Source organism: Hemitrygon akajei, chromosome 2, assembly GCF_048418815.1.
Source record: "Hemitrygon akajei chromosome 2, sHemAka1.3, whole genome shotgun sequence".
NCBI classification, from domain to species: domain Eukaryota; kingdom Metazoa; phylum Chordata; class Chondrichthyes; order Myliobatiformes; family Dasyatidae; genus Hemitrygon; species Hemitrygon akajei.
In genome coordinates, this window is record NC_133125.1 from 66,987,076 (window position 1) to 67,002,526 (window position 15,451).

Genomic DNA, 15,451 nt, shown 5'->3' on the forward strand with positions numbered 1-15,451 from the left:
AGTGTGGATGTTCAGTTCCAGGGGTGTTTTACCTTCAGTAAAATAGCATATTAATAAGGGGATTTCAATAGATGTTAGAAGAGACAAGGTGCTATGACTGGCTATGGGTGTTACTTTTAATTCCTTTAGCAAAGCTTGTTTTGAAACATTGGTTATAATGTAGTTTAATGTGCAATAAAATTTTAACGCTTGTATGGTCACTTAAAATCTTTGGTTTAACTTAGTGGAAATAAAACAACCACACTTTTCCATTTTGCTGTCTGGTCAAATCATTAATCCCCTCAAAATACAACAACGAAATTGCCTTGGTGTCCTTGTTATTAGACCTCACTTGTTCATCTGGTTTCTGGTGCCACTTTGTTGAATTACATCCTGACATTTTCCACTCTTCTACAGTTGTGTAAGCAAATCATCTGCTATTCCAAATAACTGTACTCTGGTTCTGCTCTTTAACAGATCTCTGTGTCATTTGTACATAAAAGTAAAACCACATTTGGCTGTCCATCTTTTCCCCAAACATTGTAGCCTGTGAAATCCACTATCCTGATATAAGGGGACAATACACCATCTGGAATCTCATCTGCAGCCATTGAATTGTCTAATTGAACTTACAGGCTCATTCACTTGTTGTTTGGTGACAAATCATTTACCCATGCAGCCCTCATGATGTCATGTATTTGGCTCATTCCTTCCCAAAAGACACCTTACCCTTAGTACCATTCAGAGAGTAGGGACAAAACCACTACTTGTCTGAAAATCACTAACAGCCTCAAAATGCACATACGGTGTGGATCAATCACCAAGGGTTGAATATGAGCGTGGATGTACAACACTGATACCTTCTGCTACCAGATCTTTGAAACCCTGAGTTTGACCACTTCCTGCTGTAGATCGGACTAGAAGAGTAAAAAGCAACTTTTAATTCTTATGTAGTACACAATGTGCAATCAATGAGGGAAAAAAAATCCATGCTATGCATCAATGATCAAAATCTACTGAATCCCTTGTGTGCCCACTCTCAATTCATAGCTATCTGATGCTCAATTTAGTTATTTGACTTTTTAACATTTCAAATACAGACTGTATTTCTTATGTATATGCAGATCTTGCTGGCACAGATGGCTGATGTATTTGCCCAAAAGCCAGCACTTCACAATACATTCTCTTTTTGAAACCCTCGAATCTGCTCTACCATTTGATTATGACTGATTCATTTCCCTCTCAGCCCCATTCTCCTGCCTTCTCCCCATATCCCTTCATGCTCTGATCAAGAATCTATCAACCTCTGCCTTAAATAGACCCAATAATATGGTCTTCACAGCCACCTATGGCAATGAATTCCATAGATTCACACTCTGACTAAAGAAATAACTCCTCATCTCCATTCTAAATGGAAATCCCTCTATTCTGAGGCCATATCCGTTGGTCTTAAACTCCTCCACCGTAAGAAACCTCCTCTCCAAGTTCACATTATTGAGGCCTTAAAACATTTGATAGATTTCAATGAGATCTCTCCCATCATTCTTTAGAATTCTAGCAAGTACAGGCGAGAACCTGATAAGCCTTTCAATCCCGGAATCATTTTTGTGAACCTTTGAACCCTCTCAAACTGCTCACAATACTCCAAGTAAGGCCTCACCAGTGCCTCATAAAGCCTCAACATTACATTCTGCTTTAATACTCTTGTTCTCTCTAAATGAATGCTAACATTACATTTACCTTCCTCACCACAAACTCAATCTGCAAATTAATCTTTAGGGAATCCTGCACAAGGACTCTTAAATCCCTTGGCACCTCAATTTTTTTTAAAATTTTCTCTCCATTTAGAAAATAGTCTACACTTTTATTTCTTCTACCAAAGTGCATGACCATATACTTCCCAACACTGTATTCTATCTGCCACTGCTTTGCCCATTCTCCTAATCTGTTTAAGTCCCTCTGCTTCCTCAACACTACCTGCCCTTCACCAATCTTCGTATCATCTGCAAACTTGGCCACAAATTCATCAGCTCTGTCATCCAGATCATTGACATATAACATAAAAAGAATCAGTCCCAACACAAACCCCTGTGGGACACCACTAGTCACCAGCAGCCAACCAGTCGTATCCCCTTATTCCCATTCTGCCTCCTGCCTGCCAATCAGCCAATGCTCTATCCATGCTAGTGAACCCTCTTCCTTTTCAGAATGTCTCAAGAAATGGCTCGTTAGTCTCATCTGGCAGTCTCCCAACTCTGCACAAGAAGACCCTCTGTTCCCAGGCTGTGTACGTTGAGGTCCGGTCCCGGGAGATTGGGATGTCTCCCCAGTTTGTGAGAATGCTGTGTGATTTGCTGCCCTGTTAGAACTCATTGGCCGGAAATAACATCTCACACTGCATATAATTAAATGATGTATATTTATGAATATTAACTTAACAAAAGGGTTAGTAAAGAAAAAAAGGGATAAAACAAGAAGGGTCAGTTGTAATTAAACAGTCAAATGTGCACCAATCCAAAATAGCTGATCCCCTAGTAGGCTCAATTATGAGGTGACCGAAAGGTAATCTCATAGGCATTCTTCAAATTCTCTTAAGAACATAAGAAATAGGAGCAGGAGTCGGCCATCTGGCCTGTTGAATTTGCTCTGCCATTCAATAAGACCACCGCTGATCTGGCCATGGACTCATCTCCACCTACCTGTCTTTCCCCCATAACCTTTAGTTCCCTTACTATGCAAAAAATCTATCCAACCTTGTCTTAAATATATTTACTGATGTAGCCTCCACTGATTCATTGGACAGAGAATTCCACAGATTCACCACTCTATGCGAAAATGGTTCCTCCTCATCTGCCTCCTAAATCTACTCCCCTGAATCTGAGGCTACGGTCCCTAGTTTTAGTCTCACTTATCAGTGGAAACAACTTTCCTGCCTCCACCTTATCTATTCCTTTCATAATTTTATATGTTTCTATAAGATCTACTCTCATTCTTCTGAATTCCAGAGAGTACAGTCCCAGGCGACTCAATCTCTCCTCAAGGTCCAACTCCCTCGTCTCTGGAATTAACCTGGTGAACCTCCTCTGCATAGCCTCCAAAGCCAGTATGTCCTTCCTCAAGTAAGCAGACCAGAACTGCACGCAGTACTCCAGGTACAGCCTCACCAGTACCTTATACAGTTACAGCACAACCTCTGTGCTCTTAAATTCAATCCCCCCATCAATGAAGGCCAACATCCTATTTGCCTTCTTGATACCCTGCTGCACCTGCAAACCTACATTTTGTGATTCCTGCACAAGCACTCCCAAGTCCCTTTGCTGCAATTTTTTATCATTTAAATTAATATCTGCTCTTCTGTTTTTCCTTCCACAGTGGATGACCTCACATTTATCAACATTATTCTCCATCTGCCAGACCCTTGCCCACTCATTTAACCTATCTATATCTCTCTGGAGACTCTGTATCTTCTGCACAATTTGCTTTTCTACTCAATTTAGTATCAGCAAACTTAGATACACTACACAGGGTCCCCTCTTCCAGATCGTTAATGTATATTTTGTGAACAGTTGCGGCCCAGCACCAACCCCTGCAGCTCTCCACTCACCCCTGATTGCTAATCAGAGTAACATCCATGTATCCCAACTCTGCTTTCTATTGGTTAACCAATCCTCTATCCATGCTAATACATCACCTCCAACTAGATACATCCTTATCTTATGGATAAGTCTTTTATGCAGCACCTTATTGAATGCCTTCTGGAAATCCAAGTAAGTAACATCCATCTGTTCCCCTCTTTTCACTGCAATGTTATATCCTTGAAGAACCCAGTTAAGTTTGTCAAACTGCACCAACCTAATATTCCTAATCCCGAGTCAGAGAGTGGTAGTCAGTGTTATCTTTCAGACTGTGGCCAGTGGTGTTCCACAAGGTTCGGTGTGGGGCACGCTGTCATTTTTATTTTTTATTGAGATACAGTGTGGTATAAGCCCTTCTGGCCCCTGGACCCATGTCGCCCAACGACCTGCAATTTAACTCTAGCACAATAACCGAACAATGACCAATTTAATCTATCAACCGGCACACCTTTGGAATGTCAGAGGAAACCCATGTGGTCACGGGGAGAACATACAAACTCCTTACAGGCAGCAGTAGGAATTGAACCCAGATTGCCTGTCCTGCACTGTAAAGCATTGTGCTAACCATTATGGTGCCACTATTGTGCCACCATATGAATCTGTCATGAACATTAATGCTTTTGAGAATATAAGTGAAATGTCAGTAAGTTTGTGGCTGACACAAAACTGGTGTCAGAGACACTGAAGAGATTATCCAAAGTTACAAGAAGATCTAGATCAAATAGGAAAGTGGATCAAGGAACAGCAGATGGAATTTAACTCAGATTGAATGCAAAATAAAGCATTTTGTAATTCAATTCAATTCAAATGTAATTCTCAATCAACCATACGTGTATACAGCCAAACAAGACATCGTTACTACAGGGTCAAGGTGCTAAAACACTTTACCGCACAAGAACACATTCATGGAATAAGAGAGTCCCGATGCCCCAGCACACCCCCACACTGTGGCTTGAAGAACAGCCCTCGCACATACAAGTCAACAAACCCATATAGAATATCAGTAAAATACAACTCACAAAGAATATGCATATATATAGTTCAGACAACCCAACCCACTGAGATCATCTCTCAACTGGCCCTAATGCCTGCAGGTGGATATCACGGATCAGAGGGCCCATCCTCGCATATACAAGCATATATAGAATAGTCATAAAAATACAATGCAAAATATGCATGTCCAGTACCTATAAAAAGTATTCAAACCCCTCTGGAAGTTTTCATGTTTTATTGATTCACAACATTGAATCGCCGTGGATTTAATTTTGCCTCTTTGAGACTAATCAACAGTAAACACTCCTGTCAAAGTGAAAACAAATTTCTACAAATTGGTCTAAATTTCTTAGAATTATTAAACACAAAATAATTGATTGCACAAGTATTCCCCCCCCCCTTAAAGTCAGTATTTAGTAGATGTACCTTTGGCAGCAATTACAGTCTTAAGTCTGTGTGGATAGGTCTCATCAGCTTTGCACTTCTGGACTCTGCAATTTTTCCCCATTCTTCTTTACAAAACTGCTCAAGCTCTGTCAGATTGCATGGGGATAGTGAGTGAACAGCCCTTTTCAAGTCCAGTCACAAATTTTCAATTGGATTGAGATCTGAATTCCAACTTGACCACTCCAGAACATTAACTTTGCTGTTTTTAAGCTATTCCTGTGTAGCTTTGGCTTTATGTTTGGGGGTCATTGTCTTTCTGGAAAACAAATTATCTCCCAAATCTCAGTTCTCTTACAGACTGCATCAGATTTTCCTCCAGGATTTCCCTATATTTTGCTGCATTCATTTTACCCTCTACCTTCACAAGCCTGCCAGGGCCTGCTGCAGTGAAGCATCCCCACAGCATGATGCAGCCACCACCATGCTTCATGGTAGGGATGGGGTGTTTGGATGATGTGTGGCATTTGGCTTTCACCAAACCTAGCATTTAGTCTGATAGGCAAAGAGCTCAATTTTGGTTTCAGCAGACCATAGAACCTTCTTCCAGCTGACTTCAGAGTCTCTCATATGCCTTCTGGCAAACTCTAGACAAGATTTCACGTGAGATTTTTTTTCGACAGTGGCTTTTTCTCTGCCACTCTCCCATAAAGCTGCAACTGGTGAAGCACCCGGACAACAGTTGTTGTATGCTCAGTCTCTTCCATCTCAGCCTCTGAAGCTTGTAACTTCTCCAGAGTTGTCATAGGTCTCTAGGTGGCCTCCCTCCCCTTCTTGCATGGTAACTCAGTTTTTGAGGAATGCCTGCTCTAGGCAGATATACAGCTGTGCCATATTCTTTCCATTTCTTGATGTTTGACTGTACTGTACTCTAAGGGATATTCGGTGACCTGGAAATTTTTTTGTATCCATCTCCTGACCTGTGCTTTTTCTGTTGATCATGTCAAAAAAAGCCAAATTAAATCCACCGTGATTCAATGTTGGAAAACAATAAAACATGAACATTTCCGGGGTGGGGTGGGGGCGGTGAATATTTTTTATAGGCATTCCAAATACTCCAGACCTCCCAGCAAACTGAGATCGTTGCTCAACCAATCCTGATGCTCTCTAGGCGAATCTGTGGCTTTGAGGCCCAATCCTAGCATATATAAGCACATATAGAATATCAGTAAAAACGTAACTTGACAATTATCTATGTATATAGTCCAGACCCCTCAGTCCATTTGAAATCTTCAGTCAACCACAAGTACTCTGACCCACCCCTGGTAGAGCGCAACAGCTCGGACGCCTCTTCCCGATGGCAGAAAAGCAGGTGACCCCGCAGCTCGAGGCCCAAGTTCATTGAGTGCTGCAAAAAAATCTGCAGTCGGCTACAACTGAGCTCGTCTTCTGCCGAGCGAAACCCTGGGAAGTTAAGCTCAGGCAGGACATTTCAGAGCCAATGATGGGGCCCTGGGGAGTTGTGTAGACCTATGGGTACAATGTACAATGCATAATTTCCTGAGAGTGGCGTTACACTTTTGCTGCATAAGGTAGTAAAGGAAAGCAGACGATATGCGTAGATTAAGAGGGTGCAGAAAAGATTTGTATGGACAGACTGAGATGGGTTTCTTTTGCTAAGCAATGACCTTCCAGATGTGAGGCATAAACAGGCAAATGGGCAATTCTTTTCCCCAAGACAGGAAAATCTAATACCAGAGAGCAGGTGAGAGTGAAATGATTTAAAGTGGCAACTTCTTCCGCTCAGGTGGTGGTACATACTGTATATGGAACGAGCTGCTAGAGGAAGTGTGTACAAACAGGCAGGACAGGGACATACCTAGGTAGGAAGAATTTAGAGTATACTGGCCAAACACAGGAGTGGCTCAGTGTAGCACCTTGGTCACCGAGGATGGGTTGAGCTGAAAGACTGTGCAACTCTGAATATATTAAAATACTGATATGCTGCAGATGGCCTTGTCACCCTTGTTCTTATAAATTACAATGATGTTTGCATTTCTCCATTGCTGTGGAATGTTCTCATCAGTCCAGGCCTTGGTGATGTACTGGTAGAGGGTGCACATACACATGTACCCTCCGTTCTTCAGTAACTCGGCAGGGATATTGTCAGTGCCAGGGGACTGGTTGTTCTTAAGGGAATGGACAACCCCTGGAAGGTTGGTGGTAGACTGAGGTCGTGAATAGGAGGAAGTTCAGGCTGTTCGTCCAGGATGGTGGGGTTTGCGTCAGAATCCTGATTAAGCAGGGTGTTAAAATGCTCAGCCCACCTCAGCAGAATGGTATTGATTCTTCAGAAGTGTTAGTCCATCTGCTGTTTTCAGGGGAGTAACGCATCGATTTATTGGGCCGTAGATGGATTTGACAGCATTGTAAAAATTATGCATGTAATTATTATCGGGAAAGGACTGGATTTCATGTCCTTTTCAGTCCACCACTCATTTTGTATGGCCCATATTGCCTTTTGCACTTTCCTCCGAGCTGCCTGCCAATACTGCCCGATGCTGGTGGATGAAGGGCATGTCCTTTAGCAATTTGTGGATGGTGTCTGAGTTATCATCAAACCAGTCTTGGTGGTTTCTGCTCTTATGGCCGATGGATTGGGCTGCTGCCTCATAGAGCGCAGAGCTGATATAGGTCCACTGTGTCACCACCCTCCTTTATGGCTGTGAAGCTTGGGTAACCTACAGCCGTCACATCAAGTCCTTGGAGCGCTTCCACGTAAGCTGCCTTCAGCGCATCCTGGGAATTACCTGGCATGAGCGGGTGCCTCACACTGAAATACTTGTAAAGACCAACTGCAGAAGTATTGAGGCCATGGTCACTCAGCGTCAGTTGCAGTGGCTGGGGCACGTGATAAGGATGCCCCCATGTCGGCTACCCCGCAGAGTGTTATACGGCCAGCTACATCATGGTCGATGCTCAGCTGGAGGGCTGAAGAAACGCTATGAGGGTTAGATGAAGAATGCTTTGAGGAAGTGCGAGATCAGACGTGAGGACCTGGAGGATGTTGCTGCTGACCGTAACACTTGGCGACAGCTGTGTAGGGATGGGGTTCATACTCTGGAGATGGAAAGAACAACCAGAAGACAGCTGAAGAGAACCAGGAGAAATGCAGCCATGGTTGCCATCACTACCACTACCCCACAACCACATATATATGTCCCACCTACAATAGAGCTTGTGGGTCCAGGATAGGACTGTACAGTCATCAAAAATCTCACCGTTGTCAATGGATTTCGATGGACAACTGAAGAAGAAGATATTAAAATAGTAAGATGAATGGCAGTGTGCAAGTATTATTTTGATCATAGATTTCCAGCTGCTGATTTTGTACAGTATGTTATGGAGTCACAGCTTAAAGGAACATTCTGTCTGCAGAATCTGTATTGACCATTTTACAGATCCTACATTATTTTCTCAGTTATTTTCCCCACATTCTCATCACCCCCCCCCCACCCACACACTCACACACTCACACATGCATACACACACACACTCATACTTAACTGACGCACACACTCGTGCATGCTCACACTCTCATATACATACTTACATATACATATACACACACATATGTGTGCACACACCCACTCACTCACTCACACACACACAGACACACATCTTCTACCCCACAAGTACAGTGACCAATAGTCAACCAACAATATGCATTAAGTAAAATTACTGATCCACTGAGAACTCAAACAGCACTGACAGATGTATTTCACTTCCAGGGATCCTTGTTTCTTTTACCTTATGAAGGACAAGCAGCTGAATTTGAACACATTTACAAATAGATCCACTGCTAACTGGATCACTGGGGCTTTCTGAATGTGAAGTTTAGCAATCTATGACCTTCCTTCTTGTTTTTTAAATTTTTATTTTAATTACAGTGGGTGTGACTGATCTCAATAAAGGATCAATAAACTGATTTTAAAAATCAATACAACCATTCTGGAAAAGATATTCAAATTTATTTAAATCAGAAACGGGCCTGGTGATTACTAACACTGGTGTAGGTCATGAAATCCGTTGTTTGGTGGCATCAGTTCTTTGCAATACATAATTAAAAAATAATTACTATAAGAAAATAATTTAAAAAATTAAATTCAAAGCATAAAAAATGTGAGGTAGTGTACATGGGTTCATTGTCCATTCAGAAATCCAAAGACGCAGGCTCCCATATCGCCTCCTTTATTGTAACAATGAGAAGAGGGCATGTCCTGGGTGATGGTGATCCTTAATGACAGAACGCATATAAAACCCATTCATAAACCATCATTTGCTGGTTTATTTCTAATGCTCCTCTGGCTGATACGATGAAGGAAATTGCTCTTGTGAAGCTACAGGAGATTAGGATTAGACTCCATAGTCTGGGTTAATTAATCAAATACATTCATAAGAATTGATTTTGAAGTAATTGAATTTTCCAATATAAGAGAATTGACAAAACTGATCCAAGCAATTGAACCTCCACAGTGAAATCCTGTGGAATTTCAGGGTGATGTTATTCAATGAACAGTTCAGAGTTTAGGTGAGTCTAGAGAAGGCTAGTTCCTCAGCTAGCCTTCATCTGTTTTCTCAAGAAAATAGATGAATTTCTGAAGAGCAAGTGACTTCAGTCTTCAAACTCTAATACCAATATGAACTTTGGTAATGCATAACAGATTTCAGAATGTTAATTTCTATATTTTATTTTATTTTACAAGTGAGACTGGAGTATAGAATTAAATTCTTATCCAAATAATTGATTTGTGCTTTGCTTTTTATACAATTTCTAAATAGCGATGCTGTTTTTCTTCGGCAGTTTAACGGGGGCACGACTGCGCAAGCGCGTGTAAGTCGGACCGTGAGGCAGCGGGAGTTATTTAAAGAGAACAGTAGACGGAGCGGGCGACGGAGTAGAGGGGGACAGAGTAGGAAGGCTTTATCTTGAGAGGCTTCGGCGAGCAGAGGCGGAGGACGAGCTTCACTCCAAGTGAGGTAAGGCCAGGTAAGTTCCTTTAAAAGGAGAAAGTTTCAAAAGTTGAGGCAAGTATTGGGTAGGTCATGACAGCTGAGATCGACCCTGTGGTTTGTTCATCCTGCAGCATGTGGGAAATCAGGGATCCTTCCAGTGTCCCTGACGACTATGTGTGCAGGAAGTGTGTCCAACTGCGGCTTCTGGCAGACCGCATTGAGCGTCTGGAGCTGCAATTGGATTCATACTGGAGCATCCGCGATGCTGAGAAAGTCGTGAATAGCATGTTCAGTGAGTTGGCCACACCACAGGTAAAGGCTACACAGGCAGAAAGGGAAGGGGTGGCCACTAGACAGCGTAGCAGTAGGCAGGTAGTGCAGGAGTCCCCTGAGCTCATCTCCCTCCTAAACAGATATACTGTTTTGGATACTGTTGGGGGAGATGTCTCATCAGGGGAAGGCAGCAGCAGCCGAGTTCATTGCACCATGGGTGGCTCTGTGGCACAGGAGGGAAGGAAAAGGAGTGGGAGAGCTATAGTAATAGGGGATTCGATTGTAAGGGGAATAGATAGGCGTTTCTGTGGCCGCAAACGAGACTCCAGGATGGTACGTTGTCTCCCTGGTGCAAGGATCAAGGATGTCTCTGAGCGGCTGCAGGAATGGGAGGGTGAACAGCCAGTGTTCATGGTGCATACAGGTAAAAAACGGGATGAGGTCCTACAAGGTGAATTTAGGGAGTTAGGAGATAAACTAAAAAGTAGGACCACAAAGGTAATAATCTCTGGATTACTACTAGTGCCACGTGCTAGTCAGAGTAGAAATAGGAGGATATTTCAGATAAATACGTGGCTTGAAAAATGGTGCAAGGGGAAGGGATTTAAATTTCTAGGGCATTGGAACCAGTTCTGGGGGAGGTGGGACTGGTATAAACAGGATGGTCTGCACCTGGGCTGAACTGGAACCAATGTCCTAGGGGGAGCATTTGCTACTGCTGTTCAGGAGGCTTTAAACTAATGTGGCAGGGGGATGGGAACAAGTGCAGAGAGACAGGGGTGTAAGATGAGGGTAGAAGCAAAAAGTAGTAAGGTGAAAAGTAAAAGTGGCAGGCAGGCAAATCCAGGGCAAAAAGCAAAAAGGGCCACTTTTCAACATAATTGTATAAGGGCTAAGAGTGTTGTAAAGACAAGCCTGAAGGCTTTGTGTGTCAATGCAAGGAGCATTCATAACAAGGTGGATGAATTGAACGTGCAGATAGTTATTAATGAATATGATATAGTTGGGATCACAGAGACATGGCTCCAGGGCGACCAAGGATGGGAGCTCAACATCCAGGGATATTCAATATTCAGGAGGGATAGACAGGAAAGAAAAGGAGGTGGGGTAGCATTGCTGGTTAGAGAGGAGATTAACGCAATAGAAAGGAAGGACATTAACCTGGAGGATGTGGAATCGATATGGGTAGAGCTGCATAACACTAAGGGGCAGAAAGCGCTGGTGGGAGTTGTGTACAGGCCACCTGACAGTAGTAGTGAGGTTGGGGATGGCATTAAACAGGAAATTAGAAATGCGTGCAATAAAGGAACAGTAGTTATAATGGGTGACTTCAATCTACATATAGATTGGGTGAACCAAATTGGTAATGGTGCTGAGGAAGAGGATTTCTTGGAATGTATGCGGGATGGATTTCTGAACCAACATGTTGAGGAACCAACTAGAGAGCAGGCCATTCTAGATTGGGTATTGGGCAATGAGGAAGGGTTAGTTAGCAATCTTGTCGTGCAAGGCCCCTTGGGTAAGAGTGACCATAATATGGTGGAATTCTTCATTAAGGTGGAGAGTGACATAGTTAATTCAGAAACAAAGGTTCTGAACTTAATGAAGGGTAACTTTGAAGGTATGAAACGTGAATTAGCTAAGATAGACTGGCAAATGATACTTAAAGGGTTGACGGTGGATATGCAATGGCAAGCATTTAAAGATCACATGGATGAACTACAACAATTGTTCATCTCAGTTTGACAAAAGAATAAACCAGGGAAGGTAGTGCACCTGTGGCTGACAAGGGAAATTAGGGATAGTATCAAGTCCAAAGAAGAAACATATAAATTAGCAAAAAAAAGCAGCACACCTGAGGACTGGGAGAAATTCAGAGGCCAGCAGAGGAGGACAAAGGTCTTAATTAGGAAAGGGAAAAAAGATTATGAGAGAAAGCTGGCAGGGAACATAAAAACTGACTGTAAATGCTTTTATAGATATGTGAAAGGAAAAAGATTGGTCAAGACAAATGTAGGTCCCTTACATTTCAGAAATAGGTGAATTGATCATAGGGAACAAAGACATGGCAGACCAATTGAATAACTACTTTGGTTCTGTCTTCACTAAGGAGGACATAAATAATCTTCCGGAAATAGTAAGGGACCGAGGGTCTAGTGAGATGGAGGAACTGAGGGAAATACATGTTAGTAGGGAAGTGGTGTTAGGTAAATTGAAAGGATTAAAGGCAGATAAATCCCCAGGGCCAGATGATCTGCATCCCAGAGTGCTTAAGGAAGTAACCCAAGAAATAGTGGATGCATTAGTGATAATTTTTCAAAACTCCTTAGATTCTGGATTAGTTCCTGAGGATTGGAGGGTGGCTAATGTAACCCCACTTTTTAAAAAAGGAGGGAGAGAAAAACCGGGGAATCATAGACCGGTTAGTCTGACATCGGTGGTGGGGAAAATGCTAGAGTCGGTTATCAAAGATGTGATAACAGCACATTTGGAAAGAGGTGAAATCATTGGACAAAGTCAGCATGGATTTGTGAAAGGAAAATCATGTCTGACAAATCTTATAGAATTTTTTGAAGATGTAACTAGTAGAGTGGATAGGGGAGAGCCAGTGGATGTGGTATATTTAGAGTTTCAAAAGGCTTTTGACAAGGTCCCACACAGGAGATTAGTGTGCAAACTTAAAGCACACGGTATTGGGGGTATGGTATTGATGTGAATAGAGAATTGGTTGGCAGACAGGAAGCAAAGTGTGGGAGTAAACGGGACCTTTTCAGAATGGCAGGCAGTGACTAGTGGGGTACTGCAAGGCTCAGTGCTGGGACCCCAGTTGTTTACAATATATGTTAATGATTTAGATGAGGGAATTAAATGCAGCATCTCCAAGTTTGTGGATGACACGAAGCTGGGCGGCGGTGTTAGCTGTGAGGAGGATGCTAAGAGGATGCAAGGTGACTTGGATAGGTTAGGTGAGTGGGCAAATTCATGGCAGATGCAATTTAATGTGGATAAATGGGAGGTTATCCACTTTGGTTGCAAAAACAGGAAAACAGATTATTATCTGAATGGTGGCCGATTAGGAAAAGGGGAGGTGCAACGAGACCTGGGTGTCATTGTACACCAGTCATTGAAGGTGGATATGCAGGTACAGCAGGCGGTGAAAAAGGCAAATGGTATGTTGGCATTCATAGCAAAAGGATTTGAGTACAGGAGCAGGGAGGTTCTACTGCAGTTGTACAAGGCCTTGGTGAGACCGCACCTAGAGTATTGTGTGCAGTTTTGGTCCCTTAATCTGAGGAAAGACATTCTTGTCATAGAGGGAGTACAGAGAAGGTTCACCAGATTGATTCTTGGGATGGCAGGACTTTCATATGAAGAAAGACTGGATCGACTAGGCTTATACTCACTAGAATTTAGAAGATTGAGGGGGGATCTTATTGAAACGTATAAAATTCTAAAGGGATTGGACAGACTAGATGCAGGAAGATTGTTTCCGATGTTGGGGAAGTCCAGAATGAGGGGTCACAGTTTAAGGATAAAGGGGAAGCCTTTTAGGACCGAGATGAGGAAAAACTTCTTCACACAGAGAGTGGTGAATCTGTGGAATGCTCTGCCACAGGAAACAGTTGAGGCCGGTTCATTGGCTATATTTAAGAGGAAGTTAGATATGGCCCTTGTGGCTAAAGGGATCAGGGGGTATGGAGAGAAAGCAGGTACAGGGTTCTGAGTTGGATGATCAGCCATGATCATACTGAATGGCGGTGCAGGCTCGAAGGGCCAAATGGCCTACTCCTGCACCTATTTTCTATGTTTCTATGAGAATTGACAATGATTTAATTCCAAACTATAAATTTTATTTTGAAAAAAAAAAGAAAAATTGAAGTATTACATATAGATTAGTTCTAACAATCACCAGTGCCATTTCTGCTTAGTCCAATTAAAAGGGGCATTCCTCATATTTTGTGTTTAATCTTCACGGCTGGTGCCTACTTTGGAGTTATGTATCAAATAGTAATGTCGGCTCTCAGTCTTTCCCAATATTCCCAATTTCTTGCCTCTGAGCTTGTGCAGTAAAATTATATGTCCTAACTTACATGTTAATACTTAGATAATGTGTAGCTGAGCCTAATCTTAGTTTGATTGGTTAGGGAGAGAAACTGTTGACACAGATCACAAGTTCTCAGATCACAAAACTCAGTGGACAGCACTAAGTTTTGGGTGATCACTTGCCATGGGGCAAAAGCCCATGGGTGGTATATAGACCACTGCAAGATGAACAAAAGCTCAAGTGATGCATTTCACAATGACACCAAAATCTGGATCAGTAACTAGCTCCTCACTTATGATCTTGATTCATGAATGCAAGACATCCAGTAAATGGTGCAGAAGCAAGATCTCCTCTTTCTGGAGGTGTTTAATGTATACTCTCATTTTCAATACTTCCATCAACCCCATTTTTAGAGAAATAAAGGAATTATTGGGATCACACCCAATCAGTAAGGATGGTTTGCATCATCGTCACCAATGACAACTCCTGGCGGCGCTGGACTGATAACTGTTTAATCAGCTCTGTGACCTCTATCAACCTTGCCCCAAACTATAAGTGCTAACAGAAGTAGTGCTGCAGGAAAATCACAAAGCTCCTCTCAGTGATCCTCAGTCATTTTTGATGACATCGATTTGCAGCACATGCGGTTCCTGATTTCCCTCGAAGTTTCTCATATATGACCCGACACCCAAGTAGAGACTCTTGCCCTCTCCACTATGGAATACCTGGATTTGTTTAACAAGAACGATCTAGGAGTTAATTAAACACATGCATCAAGTGTTCTTAAAATGGAAGTCTAATTATGCTGCTGAGGAACAAAATCACCTCTACAGGCCAAGGTCCAAAAAAAATATACAGTAGATTGCCGTTAGTTGGGGCACATCAGTATTAGTATACTTTGGCCCAGTTAAGCGGCTGCCCCAATTAACTGAAGTTTCATGGAAGTATTTTTAAAAGTATAAAAAAAGACAAGCTACCATTTAACTGAGTAAGAAACAATGTATTTAAATAAAATACTGAACACTGCCAATATTACACCAGTATTATAAAACTGTATTGGTTCCTAATAGTTATCAATGGAGGAATTTATCCAGTGTACACTGCTGTGTTCGTTTGATTGACTGTA